This window comes from Limulus polyphemus, unplaced genomic scaffold (genome assembly GCF_000517525.1).
Source record: "Limulus polyphemus unplaced genomic scaffold, Limulus_polyphemus-2.1.2 Scaffold3358, whole genome shotgun sequence".
Classification (NCBI taxonomy): Eukaryota; Metazoa; Arthropoda; class Merostomata; order Xiphosura; family Limulidae; genus Limulus; species Limulus polyphemus.
The window spans coordinates 23,958-43,359 of record NW_013668968.1 but is presented as its reverse complement, the minus strand read 5'-3'; the positions used below and the strand labels follow the sequence as shown (position 1 = coordinate 43,359).

The 19,402-nt window shown below is 33.4% G+C and overlaps 1 pseudogene; it reads right to left on the bottom strand.

Annotated features, from left to right (window-relative positions):
• Positions 1-16,474, bottom strand: part of LOC106469213 — a 41,882-nt pseudogene extending 25,408 nt beyond the window's left edge.
• Between the last annotated feature and the right edge of the window lie 2,928 nt (positions 16,475-19,402).

The window sequence follows — 19,402 nt, the reverse complement described above, 5'->3', positions numbered from 1 at the left end:
TTAACTAAGTTTACCCTGGCCTATCATCTAATAGAATCTCATAGTCTCACGAACTTTCTCCAGTTGTTTAGGAGTTAATTCCCCAAAAATGGTTATATGCCTTATCTACTCATAAGGATTTAAGAAAGTTTTCTATTCACTCTTGTTACAATTACCTCTAAACAGGTCATTACACGAGTTTCAGGTACAACTCTAGTCTACCCTGGTTTAAGCATATTTACATGACATTTTTGTCTAACTACTTCTCCAACTCCTACTTCAAACTTATATGTCATTTTACCAACACACTTAGTTGTAGGGAAAGGACCTATCCATCTTGCCATTGAACTATTTTCAGCTACTTGGTCCAGTACCGCAACTAGTTGATTCACCTCAAGTTTCCATTCTCTAGCATTCTTATTAAAGTGAAGCTTTTGTTTATCTTTTCATCTCTGAGTAGCTTTAGTGACTAAATTCAGCCCCTTTGTTAGCCTTTGTCTCAAGTTGGTCACAAATGCTAACACATTTCATGATTCGACTTTGTGGAACAACTTATTTGTAATAAGTCTAAAGGAACCTTAGTATCTCTACCATATAATATATAAAAGGGTCAAATTCTGTTGTAACATGGGGAACTTCATAACATGCTAATAATAATAAACATTTTGTCCTACTTTAGTTACTTGTATCTTTAACTGTTATTTATTTATATGTTCTCGATCTGTATTCCCTATTTTAACAACAGTTAAGTTTTCGCTATAATTTCTGCTATTTACTTGTTGATGTTAAAGCAAAACACGAACGTGATAATAGGAAGCATTTATTAAACGTTTCGGAATCATCATAATTCCATCATCAGTAATTTAGAGGTACAAAACATACAATTTGTAATTATAACAGGAATATATATATATAAGAAGTAAACAATTTGAATATACAATTATAACACAAGAAAATGAAAAATGTGAGACAGATGAAATATTTAAAATAAGTTTAAATCAAGTGAAGACTGGGTGTTATTTAGGGACGGAAGGAGAGTTTTTATCTATAATGTTTATTTTATAAGAAGTTCAGTATCATGTTTGGCCGTTGAGAGAATTTTAAAGCTGAAGAGCGAAATTGGACGTCCTATTTCTGTATTGTGTTGACAGATAGTGGAGTTGGTAGGGTTTATAACTTTCCTTTCAGTTTTTATAGATATACCCATGTGTTCACATGCTCGTACTATATTTAAGGTGACGTTTGGTTCCACCAATATAGGAGGCCTTACAGTCTCTGCACGAAATGTGAACAATGGGTAGTCGACAAACAATCTTTGTAGCGGAAAAAACTTTTTAGTCTGAAATTGGGTTTCATAATAACTTTCAGGTCAATTTGGGGATAGTAAGAGTTACATGATTTGTTCAACTGTTTCGCGATAAGAGAGTTCTGTCTCCCAAGATATGGTAAGCAGGTGTATATGGGAAGTTTGGGTACAGGGGGTATCTTAGGTCGCTTGGCAAACATTCTTAAGTAATTTGTTGATACACAAGTATTCATTAATTAGGTTGTTTCACTATTACCTTAGTATTTATTTATCTTATATAACATATTTCGACCCATTTACTGAAATAATATGTCATAACCAACAAATTTCCTAAATATACTACTGGAAATAGTTAAGGTTCTATGATATCTACATCTATTACCTCACCTGTTTCCATTAGTCTAGTGCTTTGCACAAACCCTGCTGGCTGTTTCTGATCAAATTTGGTGGTTCGACAAACATGGCATGCTGACACATAATGTTGAATATCCTGTCTCATACCAAACCAGTAACCACGTCTGAATACTTTGTCTATTGTTTTCCTGACACCCAGATGACTGGCTGTTGAATGATCATGCAATTTTATCAAAAATGCCAGTTTCAATGTTCTTTGAATAACTGGTCTGAATTCGCCATTGCTAGCAACCTTTTTTGTGTAATAAAGAACAGTGTAATTCAAGACGTAGTGTTGAGATTTATTTACAATCTCTGTAACTATAATAGAAACAACTTCTAATTGTCCGGTTTAAGTAAGAGTAAACAACCTTATACTTATCATCTTTAGCTTGTTTATTAGCCAAATGTTCTCTTGTGCTAAAGTTGACAATGGCAAAAAGTTTAGGTGACATCCAAGCCTGGAGACTGAGTAGGATGTCTAGATAGGGAATCAGATAACTGGTCCTTTTTTCCCTTTCTGTGAAGTATTTCAAACGTTAAGTTCTATAAAATTAGTGACCAATGCATCAGTCTACCAGTAAATTTCGGAGCTGTCTGTACCGATTTAAAGGCAGCATGGTCAATGATTACGGTAAATTTTTCTCCATCTAGGTATATCTTAAAATATTTCTTACAGCCCAGACTATGGTTAGACATAATAATTCTTTAGTAGTATAGTTTCTTTCTGCAGAGTACAGTGTTCTAGTAGCATATGCTATGACAAAAAACTGCTTCCAATCCAAACCTTGAGCCTTTTGCCTTTTTTTGGAAGTTGTAAGGTAGGAGATTCACATAAAGCCCGCCGTATTTTCTGGAATGCATCCTCACACTGGAGGATCCATTTCCAACTGATATACTTCCTTTATAATTGATATAAAGGTTCAGAAACTTTATCAAAGTTTGAAACGAGCCGATTATACCAGGCACACGTACTCAAGAATGTACTTAACTCTTTGCAATTCTTTGGAATTCGAAAGTCTTTAATTAACAACTTTCACTTTGTCATATATTGTATGTAATCCCTCAGAAGCAAGCTTAAATCCTAAATATGATACTTCTTGTGTCAAAACTTGTTCTTACAGTAAAATTAGCAGTATCAAGCTTGTAGAAAACTAACTCAAGGATTTTCAGGTGTTGTTCAAATGTGGGTAAAAAGCAAACTATAATATCATCAATATAAGCCTTGGAACATTCAATTACTCCTACTGAATACTTATCTATGAATATTTGGAAGATGGAATTTTTCAGACCAAAAGGTATCACTTAAATTGATAGAGTCCTTTATCAGTTATGTAGGTAGTTTTATGTCGATTCTCTATCTTTACAAGTATGTGCCAATATTCACTTGATAAGTCTAATGCAGTTATATAGGTTACACTTGACAAAGTGTTCAAAATTTCACTTCTTTACAAATTTGTTTGTGAAACCACCTAAGATACCCACTGTACCCAAACTTCTACTATATCTCGGGAGACAGAGCTCCCTTATCACGAAAGAGTTGAAAAAATTATGTAACTCTTACTTTTCCCAAATTGACCTGAAAGTTATTATGAAACCCAATTTCAGACTAAAAAATGTATTCCGCTACCAGGAACGTTTGCCAACTGCCCATTGTTCACTTCTCGTCTACTTATACACATGCAGAGACTGTAAGGCCTCCTATATTGGTGAAACCAAACGTCATCTTGAAGTACGAGCATGTGAACACATGGGTATATCTATAAAAACTGAAATAAAGGTTACAAACCCTCCCAACTCCACTATCTATCAACACAATACAGAAATAGGACATCTAATATATTTTCCATCTTTAAAATTCTCTCAACAGCCAAACATGATACCGAACTTTTATAAAATAAACATTATAGATAAAAACTCTCCTTCCCTCCTTAAATAATACACAGTCTTCACTTGATTTAAACGTATTTTAACTATTTCATCTGTGACACATTTTTCGTTTTCTTATGTAATAATTGTATATTGAAATTGTTTACTTCTTATATAGATACATATATATATATATATATATATATTCCTGTTATAATTACAGGTATTGCTTGTTTGTTCTGTACTTCTAGATTACTATTGATGGAATCATGATGATTCCGAAATGTTTAATAAATGCTTCCTATTATCACGATCGTGTTTTGCTTTAGCATTAAGTTACGAAAAATGAGTCGATTACTTGTTAATGTATTTCTTCACTAACTCATATTCCTGTTTTAAAGTTTTCTCTAATCCCATTTCTTATCTTGTCTACGTGTTATCATTGTTACTGTTTTATTTTGCAACCAGATAAGTTCTACCTCATTACCAAAGCCGGATGTGGAATAGAATCCAACACTCCTACGGCTATTTCACCTTCAAAAGCTCAAACTTTCAATGTGACTTTAGCTAGTGGTACAGTATATCAAACCCCTTTGGTGTGGTGCTAAACCCAGTTAAATCTAATATAAAATCTGTGAGTTGATTATCGTTTATTAACTCTTTTCTCACCAGGGTTTTCCAATTACCAGTATCCTTTTATGTATTCACGGCTTGCCCATTTATAATCACTTATTCTAGACATTTATTTGGAATTTTCTTTCAGTTTTCAATACACAGTTTTCTTATACTGCTCACAGAATTTAGCTATATGTCCATTTTTGTCACATGTAAAACATTTTAATTCTGGTTTGCAATTTCTCTTCTTATTTAGAACTTTTTTGTGTGGAAAGCTTCACCTTAGAATTATCAAGGAGCACTGATCAAGTTATATTTGTTTGTAGTAAGTATTTCTACTAACTTAATTTCACCTACTTTCAACTCATCATGTTTCCTCATCACTAATAGCCATACATTAATGTCACTGTCTCATATGTGTTTACTGGCTTCCTATTTTTTAACCACATTACTAAATGTGTTGTTAATTTTGTCAAAATGTGCTCTTGAAACATCAAATCTACAATCTTGTCAACGTTTTCAGTAAACTTAGATCCTTCGATCCTTTTAACTAGCAACCCATACTGCCTTGTTCCATACTCTTTAAATGTCTCGCTCACTCACTGTTTTTCTAACTCATTCGACTTCCTGATATAAGTCACCAGGCTTAACTCATACATATCTAAAAATAGCTTATTTCATTACATCATACTTTAATTCGTCAGTACTACCAAGCTTACTGTATGTTGTTAATGCATTTCTAAGTAATGTAGGAACTATGACATATCCTAGGGTTGTCATTCCTCTTTTCTCGCTATTTTTCAAAAGAATTAAAAATACAACTATATTGCTTTTGCAAAATTGTAAGCAACTGCATGTTGGTGCTTCTTTCATATATGCCAGCTCTATCACCATAATTACCCTGCCTTCCACTTATCATCAAGTTGAATTCTCTTTGCTTGTGTCTATCTTCTAAATTTATTTCTAAATGTTTTTGTTAGCTTCTGATTCGAAGTATTTATTCTTATTTATACTTCTAAACATCTATTATCAGTTCTACTTCCAGGCATTTCATTTCTAACTGTATCTTAGCAGGTTCTAAATCCTTTCTATTGTAACCTTTGCTAACACTGCTCGTAGTTCCCATATTTTCAATAAGCTCAAGATTAAAAAATCATTTATTGTGACTCCCGCCTCAAATAAACCTTCACTTATCTTTTTTCCCAATTGTTAATTCCTTTATTTGCCAATTAATTTTTTGTCAGTGATTTCCAATTCTCACCCAAGCTCTCACTAAGTCATTACTCTTAAGCACAGTTTACAAACAGTAGGATTAATTGATACCCTATAAAACAAAATCGGGCAAGATACAAAAATATAGAATCTTATTTTCTTTCCCGATTTTGCTGCTTCATCCAGATGATTTTCCCCCTTGGATTCTGTTGATGTGGTTCCATCATTAAACTCGTCCTTATTAAATTTTTCTCTAATCCCATTTCTTATCTTGTTTACGTGTTATCATTGTTACTGTTTTATTTTGCAACCAGATAAGTTCTACCTCATTACCAAAGCTGGATGTGGAATAGAATCCAACACTCGCACTAAGTCATTACTCTTGAACACAGTTTGTAGAATTGTTTCAAACTTCTTCTTTTAAATCATATGCATAATTCCACGTCTTTATCTTTCCACTTATAGTATATTTTTAATTTTTAGTTTTTCTTCTCCTGGTCTACTATTTTCTTTTCTTTGTTAATCTCCTGTCTTTTAATACTTCTTTCTTAAAACCCACACCAAATCGGCTCATTTCCTTCTTACCTTGTACCTGTTTCCTGTATATTGGATTATAACATTTCGCATTCATAGGAGGCCTTGTTTTTTTCCATATTGGCTGAACCTAGAAATGCAACCACTCACTCCAATCATTTTCTAATATTTTAGAGCACAGTATTCCCCTAATTCCTTAGAGATTGGTCAAAGGTTGTTCCTTTTTATCTCTCAACTAATTTTTCTTACATCTAATTTCAAAACATATCTTTGTCTATAAAATTAGAAATCAAATATTAATTCAGCTTGTAGCTTTGCGTGTATGCATGTTATGGTAACTGCTCCAATAGTTTTGGAGCTGGCAGACAGTGCTTTGAAAATACAGCCAGGATGGCACAGAGGATGTCCTTAACTGTGTGCATAACCTCCTATGTAGGGGGTAACATGATGGCGAGCATAAAGTGGATATAAACGTTTGTCTATAGGGTCGATGAAACCAAACCTTACTTTGAATTTTGTATTCCTGGTCTCCCGTGGTATATCGAGAGTGCTACATTTAGCTTCATAAGTATCTTCATGTCTTTGTCTAGCCCCTTAGTACCCACGTGCTACGATTCATAGCACGTGACATCTCTATCATTATATTTCATTTCAAAAGTAATGCTAATGGGTGATATTGTTTGAAAATTGACAAGAATGTTTCTAAAAGTAAGTAGTTTTAGAAAAATAAAATATTTAATTCCGATTTTTTCTGCTATTTATAATAAAAAATTCGATATTCAATGTAATTATTTGCACTCGCACCCTGAATAGTTCACGTGCAAGGTTATTTTAACATGAATTATACAAATGCTATTTTTTATCTTACAGTTTTACATTTCATTCATATAATATTTAGAACCTCATAAATAGATATCAAACGTTTTTAAGGTATATGTTTACATTTTATTGACCATTTTCTCTACTATATCATTAACTCTATGTATTATCAACATACAGAGCAATGAAATGTCTAAAATTAACAAATGGTAATATGTACATACCTTTCAGCTCTTTGTAGAATTGTTTCAAACTTCTTCTTTTTTATCATATGCATAATTCCACGTCTTTATCTTTCCACTTATAGTCTATTTTTAATTTTTAGTTTTCCTTTCAAATTTTTTGTGGTGTACCATTTATGACGACACATCAACCAATAATGGTGGGGCCTTATGAAGTAATTTCAGCAGACTCCATGCACAGACTCGTTGAAAAAACAAGATGGCGCTTATACACACATTGTGTGTATTAAGCTTTCACAAACCAGGCAACAACGAGTTAAACTTATAAAAATCATTAAACCTTTCAAATACAAAGTTTAAAACACAAATAAGATATAACTAACTAAAATATAAAAGTAAAATCTAAATACAATTTATCTGTCTATCAAACTAATATGTATAAGGCAAGAAAGTATAGCTAAATGCTAAGGACCCTGCACTCAACAGTGGATTAAGCTTCATTTCTACATTATAGTACAAATTCATACAGTGCTAATGTACCTTCCCTAAGTTACCCAAATAGAAGGAAATTTGCTCTTTCTATTGGTCATTAGCATGTCATTTAACTTTAAACTGTCGCTAAGCAACATAGAAATATTCAAAGTATCCAAACAGTAATAAAATACATCTGTGAAGTAGACTTTGACTTTTTAACATAATAATCTGTGTTAGCTACTCACAGTTGTTTGTATAAGAGCTCTTAAAAGTTGCAAATTGTAACGGCGAGTGGATGGCGTGACAGCAAAAACTGCTGTTTTAATTGCTGTTTAGACGTTACTTTTTAAAATAAGGGAATAAAACTTAGATAATATGAAAATTAAAACTATAACGTACTTGACAATAATAATTTCAATAAAATACATTGATGGTAAAGTGGTTTAATTAAATTTTGAATATAATGCTGTACCAATGTTGAAAGGAATTTAAAAAGGTCTAGATAACTCACCCATTGTTTGGAGCTGGCAAGACCAAACTTGGCAGGCAGACTCACAGCGGCCTAGGAGTGTCCTTATCCATACGGTGTAACCCCTACTAAGAGACCTAAAACATACCCAAAAGGTCACCCAGAAATGTTGCTAAGAGTAGGTTTAGAAGGTCACTGATCCCGAATCTGCCATCAGATTTTGTGTTCTTGGCCCTCCTAAGAATGCTAGTAGGCGCCATGTTTGAAACTGATCATATTTAGCTAGCAAAACCAAACTAGGCATACATACTCAGGTACCACAGGAGAGTGTGCTAACATCTATTTTGTGTACACACCCACTTGTGGTAGCCATAGGAGTAATTAGGAATAATGTAAGATCTTCATGGGTACATTGAAGCCTCAGTGAATCATAAGTTAGGTTTTGAACCATGCAGCAACGCATGCGTATTTTATGCTAGCAATGTGAAATTTTATGCTGTTTTGTCGAATTCAGCTTATTAATATGCAAAACGTTTTATTATCACTAATTCTTTCTAGGAAACAATTTGTTAGTCTAATTAAGAAGAGTAGTGATTGTTAACGAACTATGACTTGTCAAAGGTTTTGCACTTCTCGTATGATCAAAGATTAATGTCACATGTAGAAGTAATGAAATTAAATTATTAAGTAGTTTTTTAAATGCTTTTTTTCTGTTTACAGTTCATCATCTCTAACATTTACAAAGGGTCGAGTACGTTATATTTAAAAGAGTTTGATTATGTAAATCAGCAAGACACATGACAACTAAAGCCTATATAAAGTCGCGGTGGAATGTCATGAGTAAAAACTACAATTTTCTTGTTACGTAAGTAAGGTGATGCTACCGAAAATTGATCGCATTTTTAAAAGGTATAAAAAATTCCGTTCGGAAGCAAAATATTCATATGCACAGATCATAAAGTTGTCTTCGGATCGGAAATTAATAATTTCTATTCAACACACTTCCTAATACTTACTCTGAAAAAAAAAACTTGTATATTGTTGTTGATTTTTAACGCAAAGCCTATGCTCTCTCCACTTCAAAAAACCGAGCTTTAGACTTTAACATTGTAGTTCCGTACCGCTGACCCTCTTAAGGACAAAAAAACAGTTTAACACATACACACACACACACTGAGTAATTTATTAATTATTTCTAATATGCAACATAGTTCTTAAGTAATAATGGAGATAAACTTTCAAAGCTTAGAAAGCAGGTTCACATTAAAGTTTGAATATACCTTCTTGGAAGACAAGGACTGTGCTACAACTTTGGTAAAATTGTGTCTATATCTCACAGTCAGTTAGTGTTTTTGTTGTTGTTATTAAGAACAAAGCTACACATTGTTCTATCTGTGCTCTTCCCACCTCAGCTATCGAAACCTGATTTGTAGCATTATAAGTCCTCACATAATGTTTGAGTTTTACAAATCAAACGAGAAGTTCTTGTGGAACATAAAAACAATTTTTTCAGTTATGTTTGCCCCCAGCGGCACAGCTAAAAACCGGGTTTCGATACCTGTGATGGGTAGAGCACAGATAGCCCTTTGTGTAGCTTTGTGGTTAACTACAAACAAACAAACAAACAGTTATGATTACTTGACTTTTCTTTGTCAAACTATTTATTAAACATTTTAAATTTGTATGTTAAAATATTTATATCTTTCTTCATATAGTGTTTTATTATAATGAATATATATATACATATGTCAATTTAAATAAACTGAACACTTGGAGTATCTGTTTTTTGTAGGTTTTATTTTGCTCATATATTATGGTAAGAGTGTTAGAATTGTAATAAGTGCTTATAAATAGTGGTAAGCTTGAGGGGTTATAAACCCTAAAATTCAGTGTTTGGGCCCTGCCTATTGCGTAGATTTGTTCCTAACAACGTTCAGAAAACATAAGTTTTACACTAAAATTTGTGGGTGTGATATCATATTTACAAACTAGAGAATGTGATTCACGTCAATCCTAATTTGGAGATTTATTGTAAAAATGTAACTAAACTACGAGGACTCTCATTCTGTTAAAAGCACGATATTATTCATTAGCGGACTATCCATTAGCAAGTCATTAAAGAGAGCGAAGTTCATTCAAAAGGCTGTCACAAGTAACATTTAACGAATCAGCCATTCAGTGTGAGAAGATTCGATTTTTTTGGGAAGATAATGTGAATAATATTAGCTTCCATTTGATAGGCAAATTCTGATATTCACGACATGTGTTTTGTCTGGTTTGTTTGTCAAAGCTTGAAGAGGCAATATATCTAGAAGAACCGAACCGTACAGTAAGTTTCGTGTACGACCAAAGCTGTGAGGCCTATGAAAATTTGAGCACTTATGTGGGCAGTTTTTAAGTGAGCAGAAACTTATTCATTGGCCAATCCTTTTGAGATATATGTCACATTATAACTTGGCTGAACAATGCATAACATGATCTGCAGCACCTGGAAGGATCAGAAGAATGAAGGAACCAACTTAAACAGCTATTGTTTTGTACGCTATGTTGCATGTTAGGTGTGTTGGAACATGCGCTTCACCATAACATCGCCAATGTGTGGTTTTGATGAATGGGTAATAGAGACAACCAAGCAGATGCTTGCTAAATTTATGAACTCTGAAAACGTCGACTGGGATAAGAAACAACTGCATGTCTTGTTATTCTATCATGTAAATGTGCATCAAATGAATGCTTGTTCGCCGAAACTATGTCGTTCAGATGAGAAGTAAAGTTCGCAGTGGGTCGATGTATCGCTCCCCAACCCAATGTTCATAACACACGAATATGTGGAATGATCATCTTCTGCAGTGTGCATCAAATGAATGCTTGTTCGCCGAAACTATGTCGTTCAGATGAGAAGTAAAGTTCGCAGTGGGTCGATGTATCGCTCCCCAACCCAATGTTCATAACACACGAATATGTGGAATGATCATCTTCTGCAGTAGTTAATGTCTATGAATTTATGCATTATCAGTTGGGTTAGGAGGCTGTATGTCAAAACAACAGTAGCAGAAACTTCAAACCCAGTGATTGGACATGGCTATGTAACATGTCTTCAGCATGTAATTAACTCAGTTTTGGCTTGAATTGTCTTTATCAGATATTGTGGCAATTCTGTGATTTGAAGCACGAGTAAAGGAGTTGCATGATGTACTCAAATGTTCTGAACACATCGAAAAGCTGAGGGAATATATTAACAATACTTATTTGACAGTCAGTGTGGAGTTACACAAAGAAATGCCAGTGGAAGAGTGGGTTGACTGCTCTGATGATGAGTCGAGACTCTGAAATTGATCTCCAACTCATTATGATTGAATTAACTGCTTAACGAGTTAGTCTCAGCTAAGAAAATGCATTACTTAATTTCCAAACTTTCAAGAAATATTTGAGTCTTGCGATAATCAGTTGATGTATCTAGTGAGTCAAAAGTACATTTCTGTGGGGCAGACCACACAATACTTTGTAGATGTCAACATGAAATGTAATATGAATGGAAAATTATTTTTGCTGATTTCTGTCCGTGGTTGCGTTTGTTTTTATAATAGTGTTGGCATTATGTAGAGTCAAACCAGACGTGTGGAAATACTGTTCAATACTTATGTTGGTTTCCATAGTTATCAGACTGGTGTCATATATTGAAAGTATACATTGAGTGTGTATATATATATATATGTAGTGTTGTAACAGAGATGTGTGTATGTCAAGTAAGATATGTGGTGAATATATAGTTTTTATTATGTTTCACAAAAGAACATTTGTATATTTTGTGATTTTGTCTTCATAAAGTGAAATCACGATTAATGGTTCATTCAGAGTGAAAAAAAAACATAAGGTGTTAATATTGTTTTCTAATAGTTTTGAATTAGAAATGAGTTTGATTCCTGAAAGTAATTTATTTCCTTAATCTTAATATTATATTTGAGCAAGGTATTTGGCATGCACTTCTAATACTGTAACGTGATTTTGGTTTTGGCTACATGAATGTACTATTGGCTTTATTTGAGAAACAAGGTGTGATTCATATGCATTTAATCAGATTATGCTTAACTTGTTGGAGATAGAAAGCAAGTTAATGTTGTGAACAAACCGATTTGTAAACCTTCAAGATTAGAAACACTGGTCACTACTTGTAAAGTAGTCACCTAAGTTTCAGCAATTGATGATAGAACCAGTTTACAGTTCTTATCCCTTTCCAATTGAAACTAGAGCTTTGAGAGCTTGAAAAAACCCAAAATGGTGAGATGAATTAGTTTCTAAGTGAGTCAGTTACGCTCACTCACTGATAAGGCCATTTTCTGAGACATGGCTTAGTCAAAAATCTGTAATAGTTATATATGCAGTGTCTCATAGAAACTCTGTAGACTAGACATTCACAGATGTTTGGGGTAGTTTATTCTTGCTACATCTAGATTGGTGATTTCTTTCTAAAACTTTCAGTTGTGATATGAATGACTGTGATTTTTTTCTACAGTGATAACTGTACGTCGTACCTGTCAAAGTCTGAGTTATCTTGGAGTTTTCAGTAATGCCTTTTTTTATTAAAAAAAACAAGATTTTTTATTACTAGCTATCTAGGTTTATACCTGTTAGGCAGCCGATAAGAAGACTGATTTCAGTTTTTTTCATAATGAAATACTCATTTGTAATATTTCTGAGATATATTTCTGGTTCCAGTGACTCTTAGAAACTTGTCAGTGGAGCCAATGAAAGATGATCCTAAGTTGCTTGGATAAGATATTAAGGAACATTTGTGTACACCACTAGAAGACCAACTGCTTGAGATCGAAACCAGAACCTTCGAGGTACTACCCACTATTACAGGCTAGGGATGTGATCAAATAAATGCCACATCTGTCAGCCACAAAACCTGTAATGACCTCTCCAACCTCCCTACCTTTGACCTCTACCATAGTGACGCTGGTACCAGCAAGGTAGCTTTATTCTCTACCGGAAGAGAATCTTCTTTAAAAAGACCAATAAAAAGAAGACGAGTTGATGTAAATGCCTATTCAAACCTCCTGCATTACTGCTAAGTCAAAACAAGTGCCATAACTGTATTCCTCTATGAACCAGAAAAACTTGTACGTGAACTTCATAGAGAAATGGAACAGCATTTTCAGGTCCAGACTATCCTGCGAACTGAAGCTGGACTCTGTGCTGGAAAAGCAGCAACCTGAAGCTAGGACTTGTTCCAGTGAGATGTACCATTGTTGGCAAAAGAGCAAACTGAAGCTACGGCCTGTTTCAATAAAATGGACCATTGCTGACGAAAGAGCAACCAGAAGCTTGGCCTGTGCCAGTGAGATGAACCATTTCCGACAAGAGAGCCATCTGAAGCTAGGACCTGTGTCTCTGAGATGGATCATTGGTGTTAAAGGAGCTACATTACATTTACTGTTTACATTTGTGTCAGATTCGCTTTTCTTCGCTGTTTATGTTAATTTCATTTTTCTGCCACCAATTCTTTTTTTTATATTGTGGTGCTTGATACTAACCCACTGGTCGCAATTTCACCTGTAAATACCATGCAGTGTAGTCACGTGTGAAGAAAATATCTATTCATCGATCAGATATATAGTTTTGACAAAACATAGAGGGTAAGAGTAGTATATCTACGTAATTATGTCAGTAAACTCACTTAACTAAGACAATAATTTTGGAAATGATACATACTTAATATTATTATCTGTAGGCAGTGTGAATAATTATAAATGAATATAAAGTTTAATATAGTACGCATGAAATTAAACGTAATATACAAGACTACAAAGCCAATGCAAATTGATAATCAAAACAAAGTTAAAAAAGATGTCAAATCACATTTTGCAAACGAACATGAAATTACTTTCATGAACCATATTAATGTTCACGGAATAGCATAATCATAATATATTCTACATAAAAAATGGCAATCAATTTGAGTAATATATTTAATCAAATAATTAATAATCCAGTAAACGTAGCCACGTGATCAAGATATTAAACCCTGAATAGGAATAATAAGTCGACAATAACCTGATCAGTCTGGATCTGATGATATAACAGATAACTGAAAGGATGGTCTGTTTCTGTACTTAGCAAGCACTGAAACAGTGAATTTGAGAGATAAAAATCCGAAAATTAATCTCCCTACCTTGACTGTCATGATATAAAATATTAATAACATATCAAAAACCTAGACTCAGAGATGGCTTCACTGTTTCATTGTGTAATGAAATCGAATTATTTACGGAAGATTTTTAGATGAATATTAAAATATTGCTTCATACCAGTTATGGACGCTATTTCTGATTGATGGGGAATGATGCAACATATTGCACTACTATCTTGTTCAAGAGCAGAATTGATTGTGATTATGAAACACCTTGTCATAATCAGTTTTGCCAAGACTTGTTCTATCATCAGGGGTCATCTAGGATGGAGGTGACACTCCATATTGTTGCCTAGATTGCATCATGCGCATTAGGTTGTTATTGCACAAGAGATACTGATTTTATATGAAGTCAAGATCAAAGATGAAGGTTGCAACTGATCTATTCTAACGGAATACTACTAACACCTAGATTCTTCTGTAACGAGGACCTCAAGATTTTTTCTACCTGTTCAGGGTACTATCATTCTTTCCTACATTGAACATTAAGATTCTTTCTATGCATGCACATACTTTCTACTCCAGACATTAAGGCTTTTCTTAGTCTGGACAAGAACGTTCGCCTCTACCTTGAATACCCAGCTTCTTCCTGACTATCATTCAATGTTTCTTCACCAAAACGAACGTCAAATTTTTCGTTATCCTAAATACTAAACTTCTCACCACATTGGACGTTTACCCAAGTTCTCCCCTACAATGAACATTAAGGTTCTTCGTATCCTAAACAACAATGTTGATGCCTCAGATACAAAGTATCTTTCTGTCCTAGGTTTTTCTTGGTTTGAAGACCAAAGTTCTTTCTTACATTAAATAGTAACCCCCTCTCCACCCTAATTACTAATATTTTCCCAATTCCAACACCAAAATTCTTCCCTAGAATGGCAAAAGAATGAATTACACCAGTTCCATTTATCGCTAAAGAACTGTTAGGGAGTAAATTAAGTAAAATGTGATAACATTATAAAAACAAATACAAAGCTCCCGCAAGACGTTCATTTACCATTGACATTTATTACACAATAAATTTCTCTTTACATTAAAAGTAACAATTCGTTCATTTAAATATTTCAAATCCGAAGCGCCTTCAGCTCGACAGTCCTGCATGTGCGACAGAACACGTCGTTAGAACATGGTAAGGCTGCAGACTTTTACTACCATGTTTTTATACGAACTCTACTGATCAGTACGTAATAGAAGGTAATCCAATTTACATCACAAAATTTGGTTGTCAGGTTTTTACAACATATTTACAAAATCTTATGCAGTTAATTTAAGAAAGTTTGCCTGTTAGTGACGAAGTTGTCCAGCTAAGCTTATATGGCTAAATGTCTCTCAGGTTTTACAAGAAGGATCTCTTATTATGTAAAACAGTTATTGAAAATGTATAACCCTGTGAATTTGTCAGCCCGTCAAAATGTTATTACTAAAATGTAGCTCAGTAAGCTTGACAATGGATGATATTTTAAGAAGTTTAATTTAGAATTACCGGACAGCCTATAAAAATTCATGCTACGAGACAGATTGTAGAGATTCTTGTATAAGGCTACCTCAATTCATGCTACGAGACAGATTGTAGAGATGCTTGTATAAGGCTACCTCAATTCATGCTACGAGACAGATTGTAGAGATGCTTGTATAAGGCTACCTCAATTCATGCTACGAGACAGATTGTAGAAATGCTTGTATAAGGCTACCTCAATTCATGCTACGAGACAGATTGTAGAAATGCTTCTAGAAGGCTAGCTTGACCCGTTTTAAGACATACTGTAGGAATGCTTATAGAAGTCTAGTTTAACTCATGTATATCTTGCTTGAGTTAGGAGACACACTGACGAAATCTTACTCAGCTTAAGACGTTGAATTTCGTGAGAGATAGTACGATTTTTGCAGAATGCGAATATGTAACACAATTTTCTCTCAAGTGTTTATGCTACTTTTATACATTTAATGTCATATTATTTTCCAAGCTCTTTTTTTTTCTCACATTTTGATAAAGTTTAATCACATTATAGTACGAAGATTAACTGTTAATGTCCATTCTATGTGTTGTATTATTTGTAATTATAAATGAAATCATGTCTCTGTTGTTTTTGATGTGTTGGAAAGTAAGCGTTCATATTTACAGATACAGTAAGAAGTACTACATATAAAGAAGTACAATAAACCTGAATATTAAGAATTATACATTTTTACATTTTAAGTCGGATTTTACGGAATGTTAAGTCGTTAGCAATCTTTTACAAGAAATATCAAAATTTTAAACTTTCTTCTAAACTTACCTCCATGTACAGGTTTCATTTCTGGGTTAAAACTTTTCATTTTTGTGTTACGCTAATAACAAACTAATCGAAGCAGGGTAGTCTTATCACTACTGATGCAGTAACGTTAAACCACCATCCCACAATCATGGCATCTTACGTAGATCTATCTCCACTGCTTGACTTACTGATTCGAAACAGACCTTACTTACTGCATTCATCACACAATTTTTAGCGCATTGCGTAAAGCGAGGTTGCCATGGGGACTGAGATCTTAAATATCCACATCACGACCTTCTTGTTAGTAAAGTAAAATAAATTTTATTCTTGCATTTAACTACATATTTCTTTCTTTAGTGTTTCAACTTATCAACACATTACTTTTTCTGACGAAGTTAGACATTTCGCGATATTGACAAGGGTAAATACTTCTTGTATTATGACAAGCTTGTGTTGCATACATCAAAGAAATATTAATTTATCAAGTCTGTTTTAGAAACAACATTTAAAGATAAATTTGCTTTCTTCTAAAATATTTCTTAGTGAAGAGGATATTAAAATTAGCATCTATTATTTTGTGTTTTTATTGTTAATATGAAAATAAAACACATAAATTTTACATTCACACTAACAGAACAATACTAAATTTACATGGAAACTAGTTTCAACATTTTACATAACCTCTTCATTTCAACGTTTGATTGTGGAAGAAACACACACACACACTGCTTAATTTATAACGAAATTTCTAATTCCTTAAACGGCATATGACGTCAGAATGGGGTTCAATTTAAAGTGACCTCTGGAAGTCGAAATTTGGCAACCTGTGGATTAACGAAATTTCCAGAATTCTTTTGACATAATTTGTAGTTCTGTGTTAGATTGACCGATTCGCAGCATATTTACACATGGAAATGGTGCTGTTTGCTGGTTACTGTTCCTAAAGAATTTCTTCCTGGCTTTTTCATGGACATTTTTGATAAAGCCTATAAGATACTCCAGTTGTTCCAAAATTGTACGAATATTTTTAACTTCATCATCAAGAGTCGTGTGATTACAAATAATATAAGCTCATAAAAATACTGAAGCTACAATTGTGTTTTAACCTTGTATGGTAGCACGAGAAAAAGTGAATGTATCTTAAAGGGTTTGTTGGTTTTCTATATATAGAAAAAACAGGTTCTATTCCGCTATAGTTATGAGAATGTCTAAAAAAAGGGAGAGAATTACTGGTTTCGTTTTCAACTTTAAACTTAATAGTACTGTGAAGTTCGTTAATCTCCTGAAAAGGCTTAAAAATCATTTTTATTATTTGGCTTAACATAAAATTTGTCAGCAACATATCGGAACCTAGAGATTATTTTTATATTCTGATACACTGTAGGAAGTAATTCGCTTTCGAAATATTCCATGAAGATATTACTTAGAATTAAGAATAAGTGGTTGCCCAAACACATTCCATATCTCTGTCTGTAATATCGCCCCATGCACGCGAATACATTACCTTTAGCACACTTCCAATAGGAAGATAAAAGTGTAGACTGGCACTGGAATGTTAAGTTTAGATAACTTTCTTTTTAGGAAGTCTGTTGTTTCATCAATTGGTACGTTTGTAAACAAAGTATCAACATCAAAACTGGTCATTTTCTCTTCATTTATATAACAGTTTTTTATTTCATTGGCTATATCTATATTGTTGTGAATACGTGACGATGAGAACTTAGGAAAGTAGGAAGAGTAGGAGATAAGTATTTTTCTAACCATTTGGATAACGGATAAACAATTGATCCAACACTGGAAATAATAGGTCGAAGAGGGCAGATATCGTTTTAGGTTTTAGGCAAACCGTATAAAAGTATTTCCTTATACTTTTAAACTTCATAAAACGTTTTTATTAACCTCAATCACACTCTTAAATTTCCCAGTTACTAAATGTGTTTGCTGTTTATCTGAATTTAGCTGGCACATCTGGAACAAACTAAAAGTCGAAACAATAAGTATTAATCAAAACAAATATATTATCCGAAGTTTTGATAAGTATATTAAACATATTACATGAAAACTAAAAAAATGTGTAAATTTGAAGTTTTTATATGGTGCTTTTCTCTGGTCAGTAATTCAAAATTAGGGACGGCAAGCTGGTAACATTAGTAGCCTTGCCATAAAGAAGAATACAAAAATACAACTACTATACAGAGACTAAAAGCCAAACAAAACACCGGGATAAAGCAAGGAAACACAAAATGGATACTATTATGAATTAATTAATCTATTAGATAAAACAAGAAAGGACATGGTCAAAAGGGCTAAATAACAAGAAATTAGAAAACGTATCACGAAAATTAGTTAATGATAAAGATAATTTTTGAAGTAAGAAGGTAATTCAAACAAACTCTTTGATAATAACTGCAACTGCATTTAACTACGTCTATAAATGCCATATGTTTATTTGTTTTGAAGCCTTTTTAATTTGTCCTTTAATCTGCTTTAAAATTTGTTGCATTCGATAACTTGAAGTTTTTCAAGACCACATTTATAAAAGTTGTGATCCATGTGTGTGAAAAGCAAGTACGACTGTTATTAAAGCAGAATAATGTATGTTTGAGTGACTAGAACGCCTGGTAACATCCCTCAGTTCATACGAAGCGCGTTTTAGCCTTTCTCGGTGCAAACACTGGAGAAGCCATCTTGTAGAAGGTGATTACAAGGAATCAATATTACGAAACAAAACTCAGAAAGCTCCACACTTATTACTAAATTATAAATTGGGGCGATTTATGACCACAACAGTCATCAAAAAATTTGTAGACACTCCGTTCCTATGTACAATGTGATCCGGAAATTCCACTTCTGTATGCTTAAGCTACAGAAATACAGGGATAATTCATATTATTGTATTAAACAGTTACCAATATAAGTCTGACGAAGAACTATTTTTACTCACCACTTTCTTCACCAGGTAAAAAAATGTGTGGGATATAAACTTTGAAAACAAGAATAGTGAGTTGAAGGTTGGCATTTAAACAGAATTATATACCTTAGTAACGAAAGCTTAAACAGTCTGTTATATATATTTCCCCCTGTTGGTCAGCAGTAAGT